This window comes from Opisthocomus hoazin, chromosome 2 (genome assembly GCF_030867145.1).
Source record: "Opisthocomus hoazin isolate bOpiHoa1 chromosome 2, bOpiHoa1.hap1, whole genome shotgun sequence".
In the NCBI taxonomy this organism is placed as follows: domain Eukaryota; kingdom Metazoa; phylum Chordata; class Aves; order Opisthocomiformes; family Opisthocomidae; genus Opisthocomus; species Opisthocomus hoazin.
The window spans coordinates 92178178-92194323 of record NC_134415.1 but is presented as its reverse complement, the minus strand read 5'-3'; the positions used below and the strand labels follow the sequence as shown (position 1 = coordinate 92194323).

The following is a 16146-nucleotide window of genomic DNA, read 5'->3' as shown; positions in this document are numbered from 1 at the left end:
TCAAGGAAAACGGATACCCTCGTCTCAAAGGAAGTGTAGTGTTTCCAAGTGAAAAAGTAAAAGTTTTTTCTGGGAAGTCAGGTTTCAAAAGTATCTTCCAAAGCTTTAGTTAGTACTTTTCTCTTTTTCTTTTACACCCTGACAGTGTTCTGACACTTTAAAAAAGCCATTTTCTTTGCTTTTGTCATCATGTTTCACAAATCTCTCCCAGAGTCCATCATTTCGACTGTGTTGATGAGGTGATAGTCAGAAAATGTGCTGCTTTCTAAAATTCAGTATACCAAAACATAACCAAGCCTTTGACCTTTGCTTTCCAAGCTACTGGAAGGTCTTGTTTTGATCTGATGTATTTCCATATTATAACTTGCAAATTACTGAATGTGTTCAGAGCGTTTTGCAAGCACTTTTGGCAATTCACTCCAGCTACAGCAATTCCCCAGTCTCAACGCTTTCACTGTCTCTCCCAGGAACGCGCATATAAAGACACTCTTTGCTATTATTTTTCACAGGCCTCTGAAAATGAATAAGCTTATTTCTCCGTTGTATCCAGTGTGCAATCCTCCCACACATGCTCAAACAGCTTTCAGAATTGGTCAGGAACTTGACTAAACATTTTTCATCAAAAACTAATTTGCACGGCCAGGAGCTTGACCAAACATTTTTCATCAAGAACTAATTTGTACAACCAACACGGCTGCAGAAACTTGTACATCACCTTCAAATAGGAAAACACCATAAAGAAAAATACAGACCACCTCTCCTTCCAGGAGAGAGCCTTAGCATACAACACGACATAACAAGGCTGGAAAGCTTGCTCAGCCTGCTTCAGGTTGGGAATCAGAAATCTGATTTCTGTATTTTAGAAAAGTGCCCAAATAACCTTCACAGTTTTTCTGTGTTGTAGAACTGAAAAATCCTTTGGGTCACAAGTGCCAGCTGAAGACTAATTTGAATCAGTAAGAAATGTAAAACCTTTGGTGGTATCCTGCTCCCCCTGTGAGTAACCTGATGCAAACCTACAGATAGAGGTGTTTGTCTCTCCCTCACTTTTCTCTCTATTTCCATAAAAAGTCAAAGACATCAGATTAAAATGTTTAAAAAATCAAATTAAAAATTCAGCAGGATTAAATCTGATTTTTCTAAAATTGTTACTAAATTCATCACCATTTCAAAGCAAACTATTTCTAATACATTACTTAGAGACTCAGAAGCTGTTAGTTCGACTGTTTGAATCAGAGCACAAACAAAGCTCAAAATTAAAACTATTTTGTAAAAGAAAGTGAAGTCATTACATTTTAAGAATTTTCTTTGTTCCTTTTACCAATTCTATGTAGCATTCATGTTTAAGTAGCATATTCTTTGGCTGAAATAATTTTACCTGTGTATTTACATTATACCAGGTATTCTAGCAGCAAAATCAAAATCATAATTGTGTACCTATTACAGATACTGCAGGAAAAGCTGGCGAGAGCTTGATGTCAGGTATCTTCCAAAGTAATTTTCTCTTTTGTATACACCCCTTTTTTTATATAATCATTTCCAATTTTGTAGTGAAGAACTATTTCTGGAATTTTTTTTTCATTTCCATTTTGAGGTTGCCTAGTTGTTTAAAATGACCTTAGGAAAATCTGACAAATCAAGGATAATTTTATTTCTCTGGGACATGAATTCACAGGAGTTGCAGATGAATTGTTTAGTAATATGAAATCTTCAGACAAGTTTGGAAACCCCGTGGGAGTTGCCTCGTGCTTCCCACCAGGCTGAGCGTACAAGGTTGGAAAGCAGAACTGCCGAGTGTCAGAAGCCTCTGCCAGGAGCATCACAGTTGGACTCAGAAACAGCAATCCCATTTCTAAAACCCAGCTACCGTGGCTTTCCATGCCAGCAGGCTTCTGCTGCTCCGTGTCCTGTGCAAGCATACCGCACGCTCCACAGTCCAATTCAGCGTAAGTAACTTATCCCCTTTCCAGCTCCTATAATTCTTCTTCCCAAATTAATTTGCTCTTTTAACATACTTCTGCAAGATTTTTATTAAAAAATCAGTCTGCAGTCTCATTTTTTAAAGCAATGCCTGAAGTGAAAAAGATATATATATATATATATCTTTGGTCCCTTTACTTTTTAAATTCTGAATACATATTTCCAAAACACTTTGCAGCCAGACTGAGTCATACCGATTCCTTCAAGAAGCCAGCTGATGTTGGGCAGCTATTCTGTGAAAGTTCGAGACAAACAGGCAATAGCCGTTCAAAAAATGCTAAACAAGCCACCGGTCTGCCTTGAAGCATAGGCTCTTCTACTCCTTTTACCACTTTTGCATATTTACTGTCTGTGAGCATTTAAATCTATAGCCAATGTTAAAACTCAGAACTCTGAAACAGCTCCATTTATAAGACCACTATACTAATTTATTCACATACCTTTGATGCCGAAATTTAATGCGGAGTATTTAAAACAATTAATACAATCTTTCTGGGGTATGTTTAAACTTCCAGCCTGGGAAGTCTCGCAAGCAGAGACAATTAATTCAGCAACACATCTCTGATGAAAAGCATGGCCATCTACATACCCAGAGTTCAAAATTCCTTTACAGCTCAGTGCATTCTGCTCCACAAACGTTACAGTTCAACAAGAAATAGCCCCAAAAAGTTCCTTTATAGTCCTGTTTGGAACAATGTATGAAGAAACCCAGGGCAGAGACAAAAGAACGAAACATTCAGCAAGTGAAAAGAACAGTGGTCACGTCTGGGTGCTGAGTGGCAAACCATTGTGGAACCTCTCCCCTTCCAAAGGGCACTGAAGAATGAATAAGCTGCTTAGGCACATGATCCCCTTATTCAGGTCAACACCATGCAAACCGGGTCCACGGTGGTTGTTTTTTTTAGAGGGTTCACGCATCTTGAGAGATTAACATTTGCTATCAACTATTTCACGGCTTTCAAAACAGATTACCAAAAAGAAACTTCCATCCTACAATTGAGCATGTCAAGCTGACATGATGATTAGGTACTTTTCCTCAATGACTTGAGTTTCTTTTGTTCCCCAGCTTGTTGTCAAAGCTTAAACTTTGTTTGGTTCTTTTGGAAATTGAATCTCCTTCAAAACATAAGTCTGCTTTTTTCAGGTTAGTGGGTTTGTTATGCATATTAAATGATACTGAAAAAGCTGATGCTGGTTTATTTTTAGACACACTCTAAGGCTGAAAAAGAAAGCTCTAAAACATTCCATTTTAGCAATGTGGTACATTCAAGCTTTAATAGAAATAAGGTTTTACAAGAATAAAGGGCTTAATTGAGGTTCTGGTACTAGAAATATCATGTAGATCTACTTAGAATTAGCTCTGTAATATAACAAAGAGTTCTTTGAAGCACCACCTGAGCGTATTAAAACTGTAATGACCTTTACAGTTTTAAGAAAAAGGCAACCCGTTTATACCATCTTACTTGTGCACACTTACAGTAAGGAGATCAGCAAACCATCAAAGTTCAAGCAAGGCTTGGGCTGTGCACCTGGCTCTAATTTAGCTACAAAAACCAAACCACTGAGAAACAGAAAATTGCACACTTCTATATTTCATCAGTTGAGAACAAACATGCTGAAATGTCATCTACTCTCAAACTTGGCACCGAGACACTTCTTTGGAACAGATATATATTTTAGTGAACACTTTCATAGAAAACTGGAGGTGAAGAACTGCAAGACGTTGAGCCTTTCCACTCACAAAGATGGCAGCAAAGAGCATCCAGAACCTCTCCATGCCACCTAGAAAGTGTTCAGTGTAGGGGTAATGCTTCACAGCAGCAATTTCCCCTGCAGCATTAGAATGTCAAAACCCTCCAGTTCTGCAATGGGAAATTATTTGTGTTAGAGCCACATTTATAAAATTAAAGGAGAACTACATTTGTATGGAACACCAGAAGCTTTGGGACACAGACATGCCACATGCCAGAAACGAAACACACTTCAGAGTACACAGTGCACAGTTACCGGGAAAACCAGGGGAATGATGCTGCTTTTTCAAGTGTTAATATTTTCTTATGTTAATACACGGTAAATTCTTTCTGTACACTTCTTGTCTCAGTTTTCACAGATTTGGGAAGGACTGGTGAGCACAGGAGAATTTCTGTTCTCCAGGAAAGTCGGACATTTCAAACTTTTTTTTTTGCTTCTTCAAGATTGAGGTTTCACTCAATGTGAAATTTTTTCCAATAAAACAGTTATCCAGTCAGAAATCATGTCAACTTTTTGGATTTAACTTCAGCTTCTATCAATACTAATTACCCAATAATCAATCTGCATTCATTTAAATTCTTGGTTTGTAAGCCCTAACATGCTGAATCACCATTTTCTGTCCTTCAAGAACTGCTTACAGCTGCAAAATGTTTTTTATGGCATTCATAAGTATGTATAAGATTTCAATTTATACTAGACTAGGAAGCCTTTTTTTTCTTTGAATAAGCTTATTTTGAATTCTGAAATACAAGATGATGCCCTTAAAAAGTGTAACAGATTCTGTGTTTCCAAATGCTAACTGAATACTGCATGTGCTGAATGCTGCAAGTAACACTGATGTTAATTGGGTTTGAGGGTGTAGAATATTTTGCAAAAAGAAGTATCATAATCAGAGAGCTAAAGATTTTTTAGAAATTTTCTTTCCTTTGAACTACATTGGCCCCATGACATATGTACTAAGAAGATATCATGGCCCCTCCTATCTAAAGACTAGACCTTTCTCAACACATTTGCAAACTGCAAGGGGCCTCTTGCACAAGAATGAAGGGGCCTTATTCTCAGTTGCTCCCCAAAAGAAGGAGACCTCATCTTTGGGAGTCTCAGCTAAACATTGTATCTGGACATCCCCAACAGACAAGTACTGGCAGACAGAGCATCATGTCGCTTTGCACTTCAGTCTCCTCAGGGGATCCTGTATAGGAGAGGATGTCACAAAAGATCCCAAACTAGGAGGCCAAAAAATGAGTATTATGACAGGTCATTCTAGGTATAAATAATGGAGGAAAAACTCCACACTTTGGATGTGAGTTTAAAAAGTTTAGTCCGACTGTGTTAGACTTGCCAATCCCAAGTGACTGCCAGTACTTGAGAGACAAACATGTTGTGTGTGCAGACAAGAGTTGTACTATAATTAACATTTTCCCATCTGTAACTAGAAAAACATCACTGAAAACTGTCCAATGACTGTCCAAACAAAATTCTAGACCTGCGATAGTCAATAATTAAAAAGATAATACATTCATAATGATCCTTTGACATCAAACTTAAATATAGTGCTTGAAGGGAAGAATTTCTGAGAGAAAAATTAATAGCAAAGAATATTATGCATTTTTGAGAAAGTTCAGAATTTATTTATTAATACTGATGAAGCAATATCCTAACATAACAGAAAAGTAACAGTATTTCAAATTCTGTTTAAAATAACTTAAGATTGTGGTAAAAAATATAGAGAATATGTTCTTTTCTATACATGTGTAATGATCGCACAGTTATGCACAGCTACACCAGACGTTTTCAGTCATTTCTCCTTGAAGACAGGCTTGATTTATCCATCCAACTTGTTCTTTCCCTTCATAAGGTTGTTTATCTGTCAATTTGACCTTTACATCCTTTGCTTGCCTTCTTCCCAGGAACCTTACTCATTTCTTAACCTGAAGAGGAATTACCAGTTGTAGCTTTTACTGCGCACTGAACCCCGTTGCTTATATTCTAGTTATTTCCCACGCACGCAGACAGCTTTACCCAGCTGAAAAATTGTCAGCTCCCGCAAACTTTAATTTAACAAAATAAAAGAAAAAACAAATCACTCTAGTGGCTGGAAAGAATGCTTCACGAAGAAATCTTGTAACACACTATGAAATTGCCACAGCCTGTCCCCAAGCACGAGACTGCACAAAGCCAGGCTGTGCCAAGGACATTCTGCGGGCTGCTGCCGTCGCGTGCATGCAGCACTGAAGAAAGGAAAGGCTGCAGCATGCGAGGGCTGCGGGCAGACGGCGGGCTGCATGCAAGTGGGCGCCATTCCTCCAGCCCTCTCGTACAGGCATGCTCCCCCCACCTCCCGCCTTCCCTTGTCATGGGTGCAGGTGCGAGGTCCTGCACCGGGGCAACCCCTGGCATCAACACAGGCTGGGGGATGAAGGGATTGAGAGCAGCCCTGCCGAGAAGGACTTGGGGGTGCTGGTGGATGAAAAGCTGGACGTGAGCCAGTAATGCGCGCTCACAGCCCAGAAGGCCAACCGTATCCTGGGCTGCATCCAAAGCAGCGTGGCCAGCAGGTTGAGGGAGGGGATTCTGCCCCTCTGCTCTGCTCTGGTGAGATCCCACTGCTTTCATTGAATCCACAGCACAAGCCATGTGCTGCTCAGAAAGAGAAAAACGGACATCTTCCTCCAGAATGGATTAGATGCTATTTATGAAGGTACTGTAATTGAAGAAAAACCCTCCCTTCAAAGCTAGCAAGTTAGTTTGTCAATTCTTCATACTAGAAAAACTAAGAGTTTTTCAGTCGTAAACATACGTCTTCTATTAACTGAACATTAGCTTCAAAACTAAAATTCATAAAGTCCTTGTTTACAGCACTGGAGTTCTTTTCCTAGTACCATGCTTGTGTACCACCACCACACACACGCATCAGGTCTGTCTTTTAAACCTGCATTTAACTTCTACACCAAGCAGCAGCTATGCCAAGCAGGTCATTACTAAGGCATTTGATTGCTAGGAGGAAGGGGGAAGGGAAACAATTTCTAATCTTGGAACTTCCTTAATTTGTAAAAAAGAAGGGGTATAGAATGATCTGCTTTCTGTGTGACTTTTGCCAATCTGAAAATAATGGCATGCTTTGTACAAACAGGGCACTGTCACTAGGGGTGGAATACAGAGGCAGCAACATTCTGGAGACGAGCACTAAGCGGCAAAAAGCAACATATCTACAGTAACACACTTCAAACATTCCATTTGTTCTTTACTGCAAAACTCCTGAAAAATGCTGACTTTACATCTCCCAACAGATGTCTGAAAGATTTGTAGGAACAGCCAGCACAAAACCTCCCTGAAATTTTTATTTTATCCTTATTTATTGTCTGAAGGACCCTACATAAATTTAAGTGAAGTTCACCAGAAGTTTTCTAACTCTTCTTCATCATCATCTGACTACAATCTTTTTCTTGATAGACAGAAATATGTGATTGCACATAAATAGTTACAGGCATTATTTCAATGTGTATTTTTCTGGATGTGCTACTAAGCTAAAAAACTCTCCCAGTTCCTCAGCTTGACAATCACCTTTCAAAAGAACTTTATAAATTAAATAAGGAGAAAAAATCCTTCATCTCTCATGTAACAGGGTAAAGTCAAGATAGGCTGAAGGATGCTCTGGGCTGTGGAAGGCCTTAGAAGGAATCACCAGTCCAGAGTTCTCAACCAGCCATGAGAAAACTCCTTTCTGGGCAATTTATCAAGCCCTGAAAAGTGCAGTTTCCCACTAACAGAGCTCAGACAACAGCCTGCTCCTCTCCTCTCCCTATGAATTTTTCTCTCTTGCTTAAACATATCACGTTAGTCCCATTGAACACTGCTTTCTGATTCTTCCTCTTAGGAGGTTACAAACGATTTTGCAACAAAAGAGCATCACCACAATGTCTAAGGTGACAGTGCTGAACTAATTCAGGCTAGCGTGCATCATATGATCTGCTGCCAGAACTGTATCTAGCAGAGTTAGTCAGGAGATCAGAGAGGCTGAATTCATTATATATTTTAAGAAAAATAAATAAACAGCAAGATAAATACTCTTCATTATGTTTAACAGTCGCAGCAAACTCTCCTAATGTTAACATCTGTCTGCAGGGATAAGGACGATGCCAATTCCACAAATGCCTGTAATTTGAGTTGGACCTTGGAAGACGTTCAGAATCATGGTTTCAGAGAAACATTTCATCAGACACAATTTTAGGATGCATAACTCTTTTATACAGTAAACCGAAAACAAATGGTTGTCTGCATGCCAGTGGCATTTATTGTAAAACTTAATCATTTGCCTATTGAGAAAACAATAGTCCTGAAGAAATCGACATCGCTTAGAACTTCAGCAGATTATGCTGCATATAATCATTGACATTTTAACATACAAATAACCAGAAATCAAAGAAATCTGACAAGTCTCTTGTATTTTACTCATGTAATTTTCAGACCACCTAATAAGAAATCTCCTAAAACCCCTGACATCTACTTTCTATAAAAGCTTTTACTAAATCCCAGAAGAAGCTCAGACTAGCCATTAAGCTCTCTACATAACTGAGCTCCAACAGCCCCCATACAGTTAACAGCTATCATTTCTTCTTCACGAACCCCAGCAGCTGCACGGCTAAAATCTCAAGTCTGCGTGTCCTGCCACACGTCAAGGAACATTTAACAATACTCTCCACACTTTATGTTGAAATACAGCTGACGGATAACAGGAACTGGAAGAAGAAATAGATTACCACAATCACACTTCCAAAGTTTATTGTTCTCAAAAACAAGAGGCAGGACATAATTTTCCACCCCAAAATGCTGAAAGAATGTGCCTACCTGAGGGGCCAGCAGCAAGTGCTTATAATAAATCACAGAAGGTGGCTAAACAATAATGTTTAAAGGCCAAAACACTACCCACAGTGGCTTACATAGTACCCTAAAAACAAAGGTTTGCCTCAGTGGCTCAAGTTTAGCCTCAGAGACACTTTTTATAGAAGCTATTTTTCTTTTAGTATTTTTCCTGCAAAGTTACCAGGAGTGTAGCTATCATAATAAATTATCTTCTTCAACTTAATCAGGAGAGTATGACAATATATTGCTGGTTGAAGTGGTTCAACCGCTTTGAGTAAATCAAACCTTCCTATATCTTTTCTGCAAAGCAACAAACACATATCACTCCCTTTATTTTCATCCACTGACAATTCCAAATTTTGTTTAGGACAGGCAGCTGAAATATCTAAATGCAAGGAGTTATCCCACTTTTGAAATCAGACAAAAAAAGGAAAATAAATCAAACAACAACTAACCAACAACAAAGTGAATCAGCGAAGAGCAAATCTTATTATTTTAAAGATGACATCAGTAAAGTTTTGTTATTAAGTAATAACGTTCAGAAGAATGCCATCTTAATAATTTTACTTCATCTGTTAAACAAGGATAACATAAACTTAAAAAAGAAGGCTTTACAGATCTCATTTTCATTCATCTCTAAAAGTCTATTAATAATAAGAATATTGCTAATATTGTATCAGCTTACACAGTTTGACAACACACAAAGTGTCTTGAGTCCATCACATAGCTAATTGAACAGAATTTTAATGTATCAGGACACATACCATTTACAAAACTGAAAATCTTGTTCTGTATTATCAATACATCTCATTTCTTTATCAACAGTTCTGATATTTTATTTTGATTCTTTTTCATTCACATGTAACTATTAATCTCCATCACTTGTTGCAGTCTCTTCTCAGTTCTATTCAACTTATCTCTACTTATTTCATTTGCTTACGTAAGCTACTCCCACACGGTGCTTCACCAAAACAGCTTTGACCCTGACATTCCAGTCTCCTGTCCTGCCACTCCACCATTTTCTTTACTAGAGCCAAAAGGGTTGGGCCTCTTCCTGCACAAACAACTTACATCAACAATGTCCTTATGACTGACTGGTAATTATTAAACAAGTCTGGTGATGCTATTTTGGCGCTGCCATCTCAGCTGTTGACTATATATCTGTCCTAGCACCAGAAGGAAAAAAGGAAAAGTAGTTCCGTGCACAAAGTAGACCTGCCAGCGCAAGGCTGACATTTGCAAGGGAACCTTTACTGTCAACAGGTGACACATTTTGTCCCAGATATTAGGTCGACTTCCGTGGAGGCACTAATGATGCATCTTATCCCACCTTTTGCGATAATAGCTGTATTTACGAGTCATTCCCTCTCTTGTCTTCTCCACTGCCTGTAAAATTGCTGAGGAGGCAGATAGCTAGCAGTTACTATTTCAGAAAGAATGAAAGCCAACAAAAACAAACAGTATCTGTTGCTGTCTTCTGAGTACGAAGAGTTGGAAGTGTCTAATGTATCTTGAAATAAAGTCTGCCATTAGTTTGGTCTATGGATATTCATGCACACTATCCAAAATAAGCATTTCCAGACATCCATTTCTGCCCTCTTTTATAGATCCCCTTGTGCTGAAAAGTGAAGTAAGAAGAAATGAAATGGACTGACAGAACTGCCGGTAACATTGGTACACAGCTCGTTCTTTCTAATGTCAGCTGAAACCGAGACTTAAATCCCATGTCAACATTTATGTTCTTTCTGCTAAAGCCCTCCCCTCTTCAGCTTCTGAGGTCTTAAAATCATTGCCGATGTGCTGTTTGGTAAATGTGAAAATCTGCAAGCACCACCTGGTTTCATCACATTTTCCATGGTCTAATGAAATAGAAGTTTTCATTAAAAAAACATTCATAAATAGCATATTTCATAAAAATAAATAGTCTCAGAAAAAGAATACCATATATTCCTAGCCAAAATGGCAAAGTTCAAAGGATGTACTAAGCACTACTACTAAGCAGTAGAACGGCATTTCTCAAAGTTACAAAGAGTTTGTTTAATAAAAGGTTGACATAAATTCAAAAACAAGTTTTGGTCTCTGTAGAAGCTTCCCGAGCCACACAGCAACAACATGTCAGATGCAAAGAAAGGCAAGTGAAGTGCAAACTGAATATGAATTCATGTCATCTGACTTAAGAACCTATACTGGATATTTCAATATCTGAGCTAGTGTGAGCTCTTTTTACAGTCAACAGACAAAAAATATAGTTTTAAAATGCAATTCATCTGATGAATTTGAGACAGCTACTCTACAAGAAGAAGCATCTGCTCAGATGATTAACTAAAGTTCAGATGTCTCTCAAGCTTGGCGTCTCTTTTACAGTCATTCTGAGCTTACCTAGTTGGGCGATGGGGCCCCAGATTCTCAAAACTAATAATACAAACACAAGATTATAATTTTCCATTCCATTTAATCTTAAGTATGGGAAAGATAAAAGAGAACAGGCAAAAATATCACTGCCTATGTGGCAGTCTAGATTTGCATTTAGTACACATAGAAAGGCCAGATGCTTACAAGAAGATTGCAACACTAATCTCTACTATTTTATGGAAGTATAAGAGGACTTTAAGCAGAGGCCATATAGGATGACAGTGGATATTAATCTGGCACTGAAATATATAAAAATATATGGTTTTATACAACATGCATATTAAAAAGATAACATGAACTTGAAAGTCTCCTTTAATTAAATTATATTAGAACAATTGCAGGAGTTTTAAAAATTACAGTAACCTTTTGTTGTACAATGACAACCGTAAGCCCCTGGTGAAAAAAGATAAGACTTTGATGGCTGTTTTTTTATTTATTTGAAAAGGACTGTAAGTATTTTTGCTGCTGAAAGGAAATGTAGATCAAGATATTTTTCACCCCCATATTAGGGCAAAAGGAGATGAGTGCTGTAACAGTAGTAAGGCAAACAGTGAACGTCTTTCTAGTGTAGTAAAGAACAAAGCCCATTACAAGCGAATGCAGCAATAAACAAAATGCTGATAGAGTACATATTATGAAACTGAGAAAAATATTTAAAGACAATAAATGTTTAAAAGCCAAGCCCATTTATACTGGAGTTTTATTGCTAAAACTACTGGTATGCATAACTGCTGAGCTATGTCTAAGAAAATATGAGAAAAGCATCTAAATGAAAACAAGGGAGGTGACGTAATGCATTCCCCTGGGAACTCCATGGTAAAGAATAGCAAAAGATCTTCTACATTTGCAAACAAGTCAAAACAGTTAACGGCTCTAAATATGGTCCGAAATGCTGTTCCCCTTTGTACACAATTATTTCATAAAAGGGGTAGGCAATGTTTTGTATTTCAGCTTTCTTCATACGTGATTATTAGAATGTATCCCTTAGGAAGCACAAAACATGGGAGATACCGAAGAAATAGTAATTTAAAAAAAAATTGCAGAAGATTATAGGAAAATATAGACGACAAACTCAAAGATTCTTCAAAAGGCAGTCTTTAAAAGATTGAAATACACTGGAAACCTCAGTATCTTGCATAAATATAGACTCTCAAGATTCCCTCTGTGGAATCCCATCTCAACAACATGCTGCATTACATCATGCAACAGTTTTAGGCCATAGCGGGTAAAAAAACCTTCCTGACTAAAGATGTATGCAGTTTTGAGGATATAGTTGAAAGTATAAATTAGGAAATTGTCCTGGTTTCGGCTAGGATGGTTAATTTTCCTCTCAGTAGCTGCTGTGTTTTGGATTTAGTACAAGAAGAATGTTGATAACACCGATGTTTTCAGTTGCTGCTACGAAATCAAGCATTTTTTTCAGTTTCTCATATTCAGCTAATGAGCTGGTGTACAAGAGCTGGGAGGGAGCACAGCCAGGCTGCTAACCCAAGCTGGCCAGTGGAAATATTGCATATCATAGACATCATGCTCAGTTTATGAATGGTGATTGGCCAGGGGGCAGAAGGATGGCTTTCCTTCTTGCCCAGGAGTTCGAAGTCCTCTGGGAGTCCGTTTTTTTTCAGGAGCTGTGTGAAATTCTCAAAAATTTGCAAGTTTGGCATTCCGCGATTTCTGGTCAGTGACTGGCTGTGGATCAGTTGTTGGGTGGTTAGAAAAACTGTATTGTATGTAGGTTTCTTGCATATTCATTATTATCATCATTATTATCATTATTAGCAGTAGTAGCAGTAGTAGTATTTCCTTTGTTGCCTAAACTGTCTTTATCTCAACCCACGAGTTTCCCCTTTTGTCTATTTCTCTTTCCCCATCCCACTGTGGGGGGAAGGGGAGGGGTGAGCGAGCGGCTGTCCAGTGCTTAGTTGTTGGCTGCCGGGTTAAACTATAACAGAAATTTATTGAATATTCAGTAAAAAATTACCATTTGATTCTTAGATGTTTAATTGCAGAAGTGAATTCTAAAATAAAGCAACATCCACTATTAAAACCTATTAAAATAATTGTGTAAAACACACAGTCAGCAAATTTCTTTCTGATTTCTTGCAAGAAAATCATGATGCAAATGGTTTTTTGAATGTTACTGAACTGTATTTTTAAGGCTACCTAACAGATAACGTTAACTGCTAACATTGGTTTTCCTTGGCATTCGCTCAAAACTGAGGTCCACCTAAGCATGACTTTGAGCTCTTACTGGCTCAAGGAGAAAAGCCAACAGTGAAGAATGAGACATTTTTCTTTGCTAAGACTAAAGACAGCAACTGTTTGGCTAGTAAGATTTTACGTCCTTTTCTCTTTTTTCTTTCTTGCAGTTATTACCTGTTACTCTCCATGACCATTGCTTGATGCATCCTGTCAGTGAGCGTGCCTGCACACATCACACTGGATATGTTGGGGAATAAAAAAGCGTCTGTGAAAATTTATTATAGCTCTCAGAAAAATTCTGGACAGAAGGTCAAGAAACATACGGAGAAAAAAAATCACAGACAAAAGTCAAACGCAAGCTACCATGCAGACTGACACTTTTAACAAGATTAAAACAGGAAATGTGGTGTCCAAATAAAACACAGGATTCCAAACTACGGAATATTCCATGCAATAAAGGCCCCTCTATCCAGTAACAATTTACCATTTCTGTTGATGATAGGGTCCTGTGAAAATACGGAATTTTCTAACAGCCCAGACATGTGAACTTTACGTGAGATGTAACGGATATATCTGTGTGTGCACAAACACTTCCACGTAAATGAATGGAAAGACTGAGTATGCACCTATGGTTAGATTGAGATGGGAATAACTAGCATTTACTATGATTATTGAATTAAAAATAAACAAATACATCAGAATTCTATGTTATTTCATTCCTCATCTTATTGCTTTATAAACAGCAAGTTACTCAAGAAATGCTACCTAACTTTATGTGATGCAATATAATGGGACCAAATATTTTAAAGAATTTTGACTGAGGTCTGATTAGAGAGACCTATGGAGACTCTTGTTTTTCTGATTCATTATTTGCAATAATGATAATGTCTGTACTAGAATAAAATAATCTATCAAGATTCAAAGGGTTTGTTCTTCCCCCAAGATTCAGAAAAATACATCAAAAATACAATTTCTTCCACATCTGCTTTGTAGAAATAAAGTGCAGAAAAATCAGTATATACAAGAAAACACAGAACAAGAATTCTAAAATGTTACAGAAGATATCCTTGGATAAGTATTCACCTAACGACATCTTTCACCGCCATCGTGGTAAGAATTTCGATACTAACTGATACCAGCTTCAGCATTAGTCAACAAAAACGTGACACAGACAAATTCTCAACAAGTCTGAGTTAAAATACCGAGTCAAAACAAGTCCTGAAACTTTGAAGTTGTGAATGTGTTATCAGACATCTTGTAACTATTCACTAAGAGAACATTAAAGAGCAAGAAAAGGTCTCCAAAAACTTCCTGAAAAACATCAGCTGTCGGATACTTGTGATCCACTCAAGCACATTGCCCAGCGCCCCTGCACTGAGGGGAAATGGTGGCTCTCCTATGTGCCATCCCTTCCCCAGCTCATTCTTTAGGTCTGCAAGTGTAATTTGCACACTGGCACGGTTTCAGTTGTTCCTGTTGTTTAAATAAAGCATGCTTAGGAGCGATGGGCGACGCCGTATTTATTTCAGAGGTGGAATGTTCTGAAACACACTGGAAAGATGTCTCTAAACCACCTCAATTTTAGAAGACGCATGTATAAAAACAGATTGTACTTGTCCATTCCCTCCTCTAATGCATATTCAGTCCACTCCAAATAACTGAACTGATTTAAAAGGAGACTACCAATTCCCACAAATTAAAAAAATCTGTTTTTTGCTTCTGAACAATGGGCTAGACAGAATTGTAATTCAGAAATTACTTTACTTTTCAGTACTTCTGAAGACTGAAAAGAGAAAAGAAGAAATGACTCATGAGAATGACTCTAGAAAAAGTAATATCCTACCACAATATTTTCTTGCCAACTGGAAGCGGAGAAAGGGGAGGAAAAAGGAATATTCATGCATTTTCTCCTTTATCGAGGGAAAGGTCCAGCAGCAAGAACTAAGGGGGGGAAAAAATGCACTTGTGAAATAGAACTTAATTAGTGAAGGAGAGTGCAATTATCTCCTACCAGAATGGCAAGGACAGGCAGCAGCCAGATGATAAAAGAGCTACAGAAGATTTACTTCATCAATAGTTTTACAAATTTTCGTGCCTGGAATTCAGAACCATTGGGCCTCAACATTACCTTTGAGCACCTTCCCTGGCCTGACTCTTTTGTGGAAGATTGAAAAAACCTCTGTCAACCAGGTTAATTTGGTCAGTGACATTTTAAAATAGCTAAATGAAAAGCTATGCAACTAGAAACCTCCTGTTTTGATGACACATGGTGTCATTTGTATTTCAGAAATATTCAAAACTAGCAGGGAACACAATGGAAAATATAACCTAGAAATGAGATTCACAAATAAGCACCAGATACAAAAATAGATCCTTTTTATGTAGACAGGGGCAATCTTTATTCACAGAGTTTGGGAAATGCTACTACTATTTTACAGTAAAATTATCATTGAAATGCAGTCTCTAATTCTAACTACCATCATTCAAGGGGAAGGCAAAAGGACATTTTCAAATTCAGAGAGAATAAGCCTTCCACAATACATTTAATACATGAAAAACTGTAAATGTGCCACTCATCTACATATGAATGACAACTGTGACTGTCTTTTACTTAGAAATCCCTATGGCTGTACACAGTTTACATGATACGTCTGATACATTTAGAATGACAAGGTATGAAATTGCAGGTTTCCTCCATACTCAACTTTCTTCTGTCCAGTTTTCTATATTGGTTGGAGTATGAATAATACAAGAAGGTTTGTTTCTGTTTTCTCAACAGTTTCCATCTGCACATTCATAGGTAATTATTTTTAAAGAACATGAAAGGCTTGGAAGGCTGGTACCAGTTCTTATGACAATTGGAAGTAATTTGGGGAAACGCATTTCTGCTTTTAAATATTTGTAGTAAGTTAAGGGAAAAAATATTCCAAAGTAAGC

General features: G+C 37.8%; 1 protein-coding gene across 1 annotated transcript in view; it reads right to left on the bottom strand.

Annotated features, from left to right (window-relative positions):
• The window catches only part of ME1 (malic enzyme 1), a 185258-nt gene that overhangs the window by 83931 nt on the left and 85181 nt on the right, over nucleotides 1-16146 (bottom strand). The gene's annotated exons all lie outside the window — the stretch shown is intronic.